The sequence below is a fragment of the Sturnira hondurensis genome, unplaced genomic scaffold, assembly GCF_014824575.4.
Source record: "Sturnira hondurensis isolate 20B ecotype Veracruz unplaced genomic scaffold, ASM1482457v3 Scaffold0010428, whole genome shotgun sequence".
Classification (NCBI taxonomy): domain Eukaryota; kingdom Metazoa; phylum Chordata; class Mammalia; order Chiroptera; family Phyllostomidae; genus Sturnira; species Sturnira hondurensis.
The window spans coordinates 8586489-8599599 of NW_028083059.1; the positions used below are offsets into that span (position 1 = coordinate 8586489).

General features: G+C 36.2%; 1 protein-coding gene across 2 annotated transcripts in view; it reads right to left on the minus strand.

Annotated features, from left to right (window-relative positions):
- EPHA6 (EPH receptor A6) overlaps positions 1–13111 on the minus strand; it is an 898848-nt gene that overhangs the window by 188336 nt on the left and 697401 nt on the right. The window lies entirely within an intron of this gene.

Sequence of the window (13111 nt, forward strand, 5' to 3'; positions counted from 1 at the left end):
TTTCAAGGTGAAATGATAAAATTCATACAATTGGTTTGGACGTTAGTCAAAATACTATCAGAATCATAACAGTATGACATGGAAAGCCATCTGTCTAGCTCATGTCCTTTGACAGACAGATGGACGGATACTAACAACAAGGTAACAGGAGCTCCACACATATCCTCCTGCATTTTCTTCAGCTTTGCATACATGCTCTCTCATTTACATATTTAGGAAGATCTGAGGGCAGAGCAATCTAAATTATACAAATCCAGGAGAAAAGGGAGGCACAGAAGATATTCTGTGAGGGGAGATACTAACTCAGCATTCATTCTCTATGGACTTACTTCCTTAGATATGAGCCATCCAATCCCACTATGGCCTACAGCAGCGATTTTCTACCAGTGTGCTGCAGGAATTTTTAAGGCATACAGTACCTGACTATTTAGTCAGGGGCACTGACCTCTTTCCCCTTAGATTGTCAAATAAATTAACATCAGCCAACACAACAATAGCCATCCAGTGTGGATGAATCAAAATTACACCTATTTTTTTTCAGTTCAGCAAAAAATATATTTTTGGTGTGCTGCAGAATTTTAGCAATGACTTTGTTTATATCTGTCATGAGATGGAAAAGGTTGAAAATTGCTGGCCTAAAAGCAAAATAATAACAGTTTGCTGGGGTCTATTTTCAAGTAAAATGGTAAGTGTGTAATAAGCTTGAAAAGAGTCAGGCATTATCCAGTTTACCATACCTTTTAATTTTTTATTGAAGCTATTCCTTTTTTTCTAAGCTTGATGCCTTTTAGGCCTATATTAATTTAACTTTCTGTTCCGATCTTTGGCAATACTTATTCCTGATATTAAGGGAGAAAATGAAAGCAGACTCAAAGAAGCCTGATTTCATTACTTTTAAGCTACATGAATGGGGCATGTCAAGAATACGTGAAATAATATCTCCCCGCCTATCTCCCCTGCCAATCTCCCAGCTCCCTGCTGTGCCACGGTTCTCACCCCTGTCTGCCATTAGGCTCTGCTTGGCAGGCCATTAGACTGAGTTCAAAGTGAGGATCCAAGTACAGCATGTCCCATGAAAATTGTGGAAGGAAACTCGTGGAGAGCTAGCAGGTGTTACTCACTGTTGAAAAATGCAACCAGTGTGTTCTTCAGAGCTAGTTCTAAGGCAATTTCAGACCCTTGTATCGTTAGATTACTGGTTCACTTAACATACATGCTTTTTATTACATTTTAAATATTGCCTTGGATGTAAATTTGGGTAGTTTGCTAAAATGTTCTGCTAGGGGTGGCGAATGATCATAATTTCTTGGATGTAGTGTCTGTGAGAAAAACGGCAGCTTCTGACATGATATATTTGGAGAGGAAAACATTGGAAGCAGATTGAGTGCATTTTATTTCTGCGTGGGCTCTTTGGGCACCCAGTCACTTTCAAAGCTTTATTTAACAAATTAATGCACCACAAAAAGTATTTTATGCTTTGGATGTTAGTTTTCAGAAGAGGAACCAATAAATGTCTGGAGTTAATACATAAGAGAAGAACAGAATTGCATTGAAATTAAAAGAACATTTATATTTGCAAGTGAAAAATAACTTACATTCAATTTTATTGCTATTTAAACACACTTGTTTTGTGTAGATGTGTTAATAGTTAATGAGAAAGATGGTTGTTTATTTTTAAAGGGCCAAATAATTTCACTATATGTTGGTGAATTTATCACCCAAATTTTACAGTTTGAGAGTTTAGAGAACAATAATGCACTTTTGTTTATATTTGATTTATAAAAAATCCAAACAAAACAGCTCTCTCATTCAGCCTTTAAGGAGTGGCACAGGTGCTCTTACATGGAGCAGATCACTGGGTAGTCTTATCGTTCCAGGCCAGGGGTAAGTACCGTGTCACGTGAATCACCCTTTAGCATCGGTAAGATTGGGCCAGTGGAGAAGTGAGGTGATGAAATCACTCCCTGGAAGAAAGCTGCTCACCCATGTGAGGCAGATGGGCAGCTGTAGTGTGCTGAATGAGGTAATTTACTGAATGGCACCCTGGTGCTCTAGTAGACTTAATTCACTTCAGCTGAACGAGCAGTTGGATCAAGCTCAATCATTGAGAGTGACCCATTCATACTCAAAGGCATATAGATCTCAAATTGAATGCTCTTTAATTATGTGCATATAGCCCTGAAGAAACCTGGGTACATGGTTGGGAAAATATCAGTGAGTGTGGCCTAATTAAAAAGCCCCATTTAAATTTGCTTTTCAAATCACATTTTCCCAGTACTGAATGGCAGTGATCTAAGGAGATGAAGTATTTTCAGGAAAGAAAAAGCAAGTCACAATATCATTGCTTAACTGTAATCACAAACTCTGAATTTGGAAAGAGGCCCAGAAAGTTTGCATTTAAGCATCGATGTGGCCATAATCTAGAAAATTTTATTTACAGAAAAGAAGTTCTGGCAAAGATAAACACTGGAGTGTGGAATAGGCTTGTCAAGAAATAAACAATGTTTGGTCATTTTTTTCTTCCTTCTGGTCCACTCCATTGATTTGAGTCCCAGTTTTCTTTCCATCACTATTGGTTTCCTGTGCATTTCCCTTCATTTCAATTAGTTTAGCTTTCATTTGTTCCTCTAATTTGTATCTAAAATCAACCAGTTCTGTGAGCATCCTGATCACCAGTATTTTGAACTGTGCATCTGATAGGTTGGCTATCTCTTGGTTGCTTAGAAGTATTGGCTCAGAAAAGAATGAAGAAACAAGAATTCAAAAAAATGAGGAGAGACTTAGGAACCTCCAGGACATCTTTAAATGTTCCAACATTCGAATTATAGGGGTACCAGAAGGGGAAGAGGAAGAGCAACAAGTAGAAAACTTATTTGAACAAATAATAAAGGAGAACTTCCCCAATCTGGCAAAGGAAATAGACTTCCAGGAAATCTAGGAATCTCAGAGAGTCCCAAAGAAGTTGGACCCAAGTCCAACCCAAGTTGGACCCAAGTCCCAAAGAAGTTGGACCCTTCCTATTCCAAGAAGGAACACACCAAGGCACATCATAATTACATTAGCCAAGATTAAAATGAAGGAGAGAATCCTAGAAGCAGCAAGAGATAAGGGGACAGTCACCTACAAAGGACTTCCCATCAGACTGTCAGCTGATTTCTCAAAAGACACCTTACAGGCAAGAAGGAGCTGGAAAGTATTCCAAGTCATGAAATCCAAAGACCTATATCCAAGATTGCTCTATCCAGCAAAGCTTTCATTTAGAATTAGAAGGGCAGATAAAGTGCTTCTCAGATAAGGTCAAATTCAAGAAGTTCATCATCACCAAGCCCTTATTATATGAAATGTTAAAGGAACTTATCTAAGAAAAAGAATATAAAAAATTTGAACAGTGAAAGGACAGCAAACTCACAGTTATTAACAACCATACCTAAAACAAAAGCAAACTAAGAAGACAGCTAGATCAGGAGTGGAACCATACAAATGGAGATCACATGGAGGGTTAGCAACAGGGGAGTGGGAGGAGGAGAAGGGGGGAGAAGGTACAGAGAATAAGTTGCATAGACGGTAGGTAGAAAATAGACAGGGGGGAGGGCAAGAATAGTATGAGAAATGTAGAAGCTAAAGAACTTGTGACACATGGACATGAACTAAAGAGGGGGAATGAGGGGAGGGGGTGTGCAGGGTGGAGGGGAATGAGGGGGGAATGGGACAACTGTAATGGAATAATTAATAAAATATATTTTAAAAAGAAATAAACAATGAAGAGGAATAAACAATGAAATAAACAATGAAGACAAATAATGTCTTTTTTGGTAAATGATATATTTAGATCAAAGAAAAATTATTGCATAAAGATAAACTTGCGTGTTTATAATGTGTGTATTTGTGAGTGTATTTATGAAGTATTAACTAACCTACTTTTAGTACAATTGAATATAACAAATATATAAAGGTTTTTCAAACATTCAGTCTTGAATGAAACAAATGATTATTTTCATGGGATTTTTTTCTTTGATTTATAATGTGTATTTTATGAAAAAACATTTATAATCTCCACTACCTGAAAATATTCTATCTGAAACAACTTTTAAAGACTGATATGCTTACAGCATATGCTGGGTAGCCCACAAAAGGAACAACCTGAACTTATACTGGATGACTTAGGAAGGTCCTGAATCTCTAGCCATGATCTGACCTCATGGTGGCAGAGACTAACAGTGGCCCATAAAAACAAAGACCATATTTTTCCAGCTTCCTTATGCATCCAGATAAAGCTATATGATTAAGTCTGACCAATGCCTGTAAAGGAAAATGTCCCTAAATGGAGAAAGTATGACCATGTTTACCCTTTCCTCCTCGGGCAGTGTGCTAAAGATAGCCTCTCAAGAAAGCAGAACCATAAAAATACCCTATCTGCCATAGATTGCTTACCTCTGGGTGTTGCATACATGGGGGAAATAATTTTTATGCATTTGATCTGCTGTTATTTGGAATTTTCTGTCATTCGTGACAGAATCTAGCCATAAATAGATAGATTGATTTGTCTTCTTTTAACATTCCTGGTGCTTGAACTAACTGCACCATTATCCTATGATGACTTCATCTGACCCTTTGAATTTGAAACAGTCTTCAAAATTATCATTTTGGCTATTTTGGACTATTTTACATCTCCCCCATTAGACTTAATTTCTAGGAGGCCAGTATCATGTGATCTTGTTCATCGCATCCTTAGATCACAGGTGGCGAACACAAGGCCTGCGGGATGAATCTAGCCCTTTGCCTTGTTTTATCCAGACCAGCACCTTGTTTCTACCCAGCGGCAGTGCCAAGATCCTTGCCCCTAGTTAAGGAGTAGTTACATTTACACAATCCTAAAATTACATCGGGCCCTTTGAAGGCAACCACAAGGCTCATGTGGCCCCTGGTGAAAATGAGTTTGACACCCCTGCCCTACATGTAGCTGCTCCCTGGACTGAATGCTTAAGGGAAAAATCCAATAGATAAATTTTTGTGCAATCTACAAGTTTCTTAATACTGTACAGGAATATAGTTATGTTTAGATGAAACTCATATATCATCAACCCCTTCTATAGAGAATGGATACCTTTTTCTTGGAAAAAATTGACAGAAAAAAAATCTTTTGAGATAGTCCTCCTATTCAAAAACCCAAATTTCTCAGGATCTGAAGGATTTAAGAATTATACTTCCTATAATACATTCCCAGACATATACACATACCCCTGTACTCTTGAAGTAAATGGACTTAACCTTTTAGCTAATTGTTAAGTTGGAAACTTGAAGGTCACTTAGACTTCTTTCTCATAATACCGTTCCTATCTTTGGGGCCATGTCCCATGGATTCTATACAGTAAATGTTTTTCTTAGTTATCTTTCCATCATAACTGCAATTGCACTACCTTATTTAAGTCTACTATTATTTTCTACTCTGGATTATTGTCACCACTTTTGAAAAAATTTTCCATTACAATTGCCACTCAATATTATATTAGTTTCAGGTAGACAGCCTAGTGGTTAGATATTATTATAAAACTTATGAAGTGATCCCCCAATAAGTCTAGTACCCACTTGGCACCATACATAGTTTTTACAATATCACTGACTGTGTTCCTGATGCTGTACTTTACATTTCTGTGCCTATATTCCAACTACCAGTATGTACTCGTTATCCCTTAAACGTTCTGACCCAGCCCTCCAACCCCCCTGCCCTCTGACAACCATCTGTTTGTCCTCTAAACAGCAGGCTGTCACTCTGTCCCTCCTATCTCCAGTTTCACTTCTCTCCAGTCTCTCTTATATTCAACTGGTAGAGGATTTTTCCAAGATATGAACATATTTGACTTCCCTTTGAAAACATTTCAAGGCTCCCCACTGATTTAAGAATAATGCTTACAATGTAAATTATGCTGTAATGCAAAAACATATTCTTATTAAACTTTAAACAATTTAGAACGGAAATTCTCTTTCATCATGTATCGAATCCCAGCCCCCACTGCTATCATTCTGATGTGTGTCCTCGCAGATGTTTTTGTATGCCCTGTGTTTCTGCACAGAGCTATGAAAATAGTTTTGTTTTGTAAATTTTTAAAATAAATATTATACAGAGTATCTTACTCTTAACCTACCTTTTAATGTTTAAATTTAATTATACATTTTGGAGACCCTTTATAATATTGATAAACTTGCTTCTTTTTAACTGCATCATAATATTCACTCTTAAAAATATATAATTTATCTATCTTCTTCCTGGTGAGAATTCAGAATATTATATATATATCATAGTTATACAATTGTGGGGTTTCTGATTTGAATAATATATTCATTTTAAAATAAGATAGACTTTCAAATAATCCACCAGAAGTCTGTGTCAATTTATGCTCCTATCAACAGGTAAAAATAATTTAATTTTGGTTTTCATTTGCATATTATTGGATACTAGTGAAACTGAATATATTTTCTGATTCTTATTGATCATCATATTAGTTTTTATGCAAATTAGCTGTTCATACACTTGCCCCATTTTATGTAATAGAATATTTAAAAATGATTTTTGGAATTTATCATATAATTTCTATATTAATCCTTTGTTTAATAAATATAAAGTTTTTCTATTAGCTGCTTTTCAACTTGTCAAGCTCTCTGGCCACATCTACTAAAATTGGTTTACTACATCCTTTGCTACCAGAATAAGAAAATGCTTGTAGGTTTGTAAACCTGTTAACCTATTTCACATTTCTGTAGCTTATTTTTACATGCTTTTTGTGCTAATAATATAGCATTTCCTTCTTGCCTTTCTAACCAAGCTAGCTCTTATTCATTCTTCAAGACTCTGCTTAAGTGTTGCTTCCTTTACAGCTCTTCCTTTTATTCTCATTCCTTTCCAGTAGATCCACCATGCTTCACTATGTATCCGTATCAATGTACCCAATTCCTAATGCTCTACCTCTCTGTCAGTCTGTTCAACATATACACTCATGGAGCAGAAGCTGAGCCTTATTTGTATTAGCATCATACTCGCTGCTCAATATGTGTTTGTTGTTTCAATGACCCTATCAGTCCTGCCTTCACTATAGCTTATTAAAACTATTCCTCTGTTGGGTAATGAAACATGGATTTCTCCTAGAGGGATGCACAGTTCTTTCTCAGAGTAATTAAACAAATGCTTTCTTCTAAGTTGCTCAAATTAAGGTGGGTAAAAATGACTTGGTACACATTATGTGATAGGTTAATAAATAAAATGAAAGAAATGTATCATGGCTATCATTCAGGCAAGGGATCTTAAAATTGAGAAGAGCCTGAACATCTTAGACATTCTTATACTGTTTTATTTGCATCTCTATGACTATGCTCTGTGGGTCAGTCTGTTTCATTGCTGGGCTTTCCTAATTAATATACGATTGGTACAAAATTTGCTTTCATGCAACTTCCATCTAACAGTCTGAACAGTTGCACATGACTATACAAATGGTATATGTAGAGACCTATTATTGTTGTTTTAATTTTTCCTACATTTTTAACTGTATAAAATGTATATCTTGAGCTAGCAGACACTTATTTAAAATCTCACCATCCCAATTACCTTACTTTTGGAAAAAACATACTTTGTCAATTACCTTCAAAATGTGTTATCAGCAATTGATCATCAGATACAGATGTGAAAGGACTCATTCATTCCTTAAAAATGGTCCTTTTCTTACATCAGTGGAACCAAAGATGTAGTTAGCTTTTTATAATAGCTATGTCACACTGCTGGCAATTATTGAGTGTGAGATCAACTAAATCCATTAGTGTTTTTTAGAGGACCAGTATTAAAGCCTTATTCTGCTTAATATAATCTAAAAGTACACTGTCTTATAATTATTCTTTTAAGTTTCTCCTGTTTGTTTTGGGCCTTGTAAGGCTTACTGAATTCCTTATATACAAGTAAGAAAAAGATTAAGACTTCCATGAGTACTCTTAACCATTTCAATAGTCCCACAATTTCCAAACCAAGTCATTGGGGAGGCACAGTTATTCAACACAGACACAGTTGTTACTAAAAAGCTATGGTAAGAAATGTCAGACAGAGAAAGACAAATGCCATATAATTTCACTTATACATGGAATATAAAAAAACAAAATAAACAAATAAAACAGAAACAAACTCATAGATACAGAGAATATACTGATGGTTGCCAGATGTGAAAGTAGTTCAGGGAATATGTGAAAAAGAAAAAGTGATTAAGATGTACAAATGGCCAGGTACAAAATAGTCATGGGGATATAGTATATAGCATAAGCAATATAATCAATAATATTGTATTAACCATGTATGGTGTTGGAGGGATACTAGACCTATGGGGGGATCACTTTGTAAATTTTACAATAATGTCTAAAAACTGTACTGCACACCTGAAACTAATGTCATACTGTATGTTTAAGATGGCAGAAGAGTAAGTGGAAGCTCAGTAACCTCCTCCCAGGACCAAATGGAATTACAACTAAATGAAAGGAAAGTCACCCTGAATAACCAACTGAACACTAGCTATAGAGAAGCCTTAAAACCAAGGACATACAGAAAAAACCACATCACCACAATGAGACCAATAGATCATAAGGAGGCATGAGAGGGCTGCCTGGGCTCCCATAGGTGGTACCTGTGTGCTGAAGGAATATTCCAGCAGATGGGGGGGGGGGCGTCCCATGGAGGGGTGTGGGGTCTAAATACCAAGCGAGTGTCACCAGAGACTCTAGAGCACCAAACAGGGTGGAACCTGGATTACATATGGCTATGAAAAGCAGTGGGGTTTCTGTCCACCAGGGAGAGATGACTAGAGATGCAGAGAGCCTCTTAAAGCACCAATGCACAAAATTTCATTTGCAGCCACTTACTCAGGGCTCTGCTAGAGGGAGGACAGAGTGGACTAGAGATGCTTGAGGAAAGACTGGGGTTGGTGGCTCTGGAGAGAGAGCTGGAGAAACAGCTGCCAGGATCCCTGGGCTGAATCATTCCCAATACTGCAGAAGCCATATCTCTCAGGCAGAGCACTCCCCTCCAGGTGGCAGCAGAGGGGAAGCAATAGCCCCACCCACAGAATGCCTCTCACCTCACCCTGTGGAGCTTAAGCCAGACTGCTGAGTATGGCTGGAGGTTCTTTCAGTGACTTAGCTTAACAGCAAAGGCAGATCTCTGGGAGCATTGAGGCCTTAGCTGACCCTCCCAAAAGCCTGGTGCAAGTAAAATCCTACCCTGGTGCACAGCCTGGTTATTTCTGCACACACCAAGGCACAGTAGAGGAAGCCACAAGCTGTGAATTGCTAATAGCTCCACACAGGTTGCCCAGGGCCAGGCACAGGCAGCATCTGACATAGGTCTACACTACAGTCTTTGCAGGTCTATCTAATACACAGAAAAAACCACAAAGAACCAGCCCAAATGAAAAGACAAATAAACAGGCTCCAAATAAAAGAAAAAGAGAATACTCTAGAAGAAGAACTGAATGAAAGGGAGGCAAGCAATTTATCAGATATAGAGTTTGGAGTAATGATTATAAGGATACTCAACAGCATGAAAGAAGACATGTGAACTATAAAAAAGGACCAGTCCGAAATAAAGAATGCAATGCCTGAAATACTACACCAGAAGGAATAAAGAGTAGGTTAGATGAAGCAGAGGATTGAGTAAGTGATTTGAAAGAGAAGACAGAAAAAAAGACCAAGCATAGAGGCAAAAGAGAAAAAAAAATTAAAAATGAGAAGAGCTTTAGAAACATCAGGGACAACATGAAGCATAACAATATCCACATCATGACAATACCAGAAGGAGAAGAGACTAAGCAAGGGATTGAGAACGTACTTGAAGAAATGATGACTGAAAACTTTCTTAATATGATGAAGGAAAGATACACACAAGTCCAGGAAGCACAGAGAATCCCAAATAAGAGGGATTCAAAGAGCCACAACAACACACATCATAATTAAAACAGTAATGCTTAAAGATAAGAGGACAATCCCAAAAGTCACAAGAGAAAAGCAGTTAGTTATCTACAAGGGAGCTCCAATTAGACTGTCATCTGATTTCTCAACAGAAACATTTCAATTCAGTTCAGAAAGGATTGACACAAAATATTCAAGGAGATGAAAAGTGTGGGCTTACAACTAAGGCTATTTTACTCAACAAGGCTATCATCTATTATTAATGGAGAAATAAGGAGCTTCCCAGACAAGAAAAACATAAAGGAGTTTGTTAACACCAAACCAGTACTGAAATAAATGTTAAAGGGCTTGCTTTAAGAAGAGAAAGAAGAAAAATAAAAATAAAAGCAGAAGAAAACAGTCTAACAATAAACTGGCACTACACACTCTCTATCAATAATCACTTTAGATGTAAAAGGCTTATATGCTCCAACCAAAAGACATCAGTAGCTGAATGAATAAGAAAATAGGACCCTTATATACATTGTCTCCAAGAGACTCATTTGAGATCAAAAGATACGCCCAGACTAAAAGTAAAGAAATGGAAAAAGATATTTAATGCAAATGGAATGGGGAAAAAAAGCTGAAGGAGCAATATTTACATCTGAAAAAATAGACGTTAAGACCAAGGCTATAGTAAGAGACACAGTAGGACACTGCATAATGATAAAGGGAACAATTCGACAAGATGATATAACTGTAGTTCACATTTATATACCCAACATAGCACCACCTAAATATGTAAAGCAAATCTTGATGGTCATAAAAGGAGAGATTGAGCAAGCTATAGTCATAGTAGGGGATTTTTACACTCCACTGATTTCAGTGGATAGATGTTCCAGAGAGAAAATCAACAAGGAGACAGAGGCCTTCAACAACACACTAGATCAAGTGGATTTAAATGATATATGTAGAGCGCTTCATCCCCAAACAGTATACATACTTTTTAAGTACACATGGAACATTTTCTAGGATAGACCACATGCTAGCATACAAAACAAGTCTCAATACATTTAAGAAGATTGAATCACATTAAGCATCTTCTCTGACTACAATGTTATGAAACTAGAAATCAATCACAAAAACACTGAAAAATATGCAAAGACATGAATGCTAACTACCATGTTATTAAAAAATGAATGGGTCAACAATGAGATCAAGAAAGAAATCAAAAGATACCTTGAAACATGAAAATGAGAATGCAACAATTTAAAATCTGTAGGATGCTGGGAAAGCAATCTTGAGAGGAACTATCATAGCATTACAGGCCTATCCCTAGAAACAAGACAAAGCTCAAATAAACAATCTATCTTCACATTTAAATAAACTTGAAAAAAGAACAACAAAGCCCAAAGTAAGAAAATAATAAAGGTCAGAGCAGAAATAAACAAAATAGAGCCTAAAAATGATACAAAATATCAATAAATACAAGAGCTGTTTTTCTTAAACGGTAAGATTGACAAACCTTTAACCAGACTCATCAAGAAGAAAAAGGACCCAAGTAAATAAAATCAGAAATGTAAGAGCAGAAATAACAACAGGCACCAAATAAATACAAAGAATTGTAAAAAAAATATTATGAACAACTATATGTCAAAAATAGGACAACCTGGATGAAATGGATTAATTCCTAGAAATACACAATCTTCCAAAACTAAATCAGGAAGGATCGGAAAGTCTGAATAGATAGATTGCAACTAATAAAATTAAAGCAGTAATGAAAAAATTCCCAAAAAACAAGAGCCCTGAACCAGATGGCTTCAAAAGCACATTTTACCAACAGTCTGAGAAGAACTAACTCTACTTCTCAAACTATTTCAAGAAATTCAAGAGGGAAGACTCCCAAGTTCATTTCATGAGGCCAACATTATCCTAATTCCAAAACCAGATAATGATACTACAAAAAAGAAAACTATAGGCCAACATCCCTGATGAACACAGATGCTAATATCCTCAACAAAATATTAACAAACTGAACATAGCAATACATCAAGAAGATCATACACCATGATCAAGTGGGATTTATTCTGGGAATGCAAGGTTGGTACAACATTCTCAAATCAATGTGATACACCATGTAAAGAAAATGAAGGAAAAAACTCCACATGATTATATCCGTAAATGTGAAAAAAAATTTCATTATATCTAGCACGTATTTATGATAAAAATTCTCAGCAAAATGGAAATAGAGGGACCATACCTAAACATAATAAAGGCCATAAATGACAAACCCACTTCCAATATCATACTCAAGGGGCAAAAACTATAAGAATTCCTCTTAAGATTGGCAATATGACAGGTGTTCACTTAAGTTCTCTTATTCAACACAGTACTGGAAGTCTTAGCCAGAGCAATGAGACAAGAAGAAGAAATAAAGGCCATCCAAATTGGAAAGGAAGTAAAACTGTCTTTATTTGCAGATGACATAATAACTGTACATAGAGAACCCTAAAGATTCCACCAAGAGACTAATAGAACTGATAAATAACTTCAGCAAAGTAGCAGAATATGAAATTAATTATCTGGAAATAAGTTGCATTTTATATGCCCATAACTAACTATCAGAAAGGGAAATAAGAAAAAAAAAACAATCCCATTCATGATCACTTCAAAAATAATAAAATACCTAGGAATAACCTAAGCAAGGATGTAAAAGATGTGTACTTGGAAAATTCCAAGACACTAAAGAAAGAAACTGAAGAAGATACAAAAAAGTGGAGGCACATACCATGGACAGGAAGAATTCACATCATTAGTATGTCCATACTACTCAAAGCAATCTATATATTCAACATGATTTCTATCAAGATTCCAATGACATATTTTACAGTACTAGAACAAATATTTCAAAATTTTATATGGAACTACAAAGGGCCTCACATAGAAACAGCTATCCTGAGAAAGCAGAACAAAGTTAGGGGAATCATGCTACCTAATATCAAGGTATAACTTAAGACCATAGTAATCAAAACATCCTGGTACTGGCATAAAAACAGACACATAGATCAATGAAACAGAACATAGAACCCAGAAATAAACTCACAAGTTTATATAGTCAATTAATGTTCAACAGAAGAAGCAAGCACTTTAACGGGCTAAGGATATTTTACTCAATAAATGGTGTTGGGAAAATTGGACG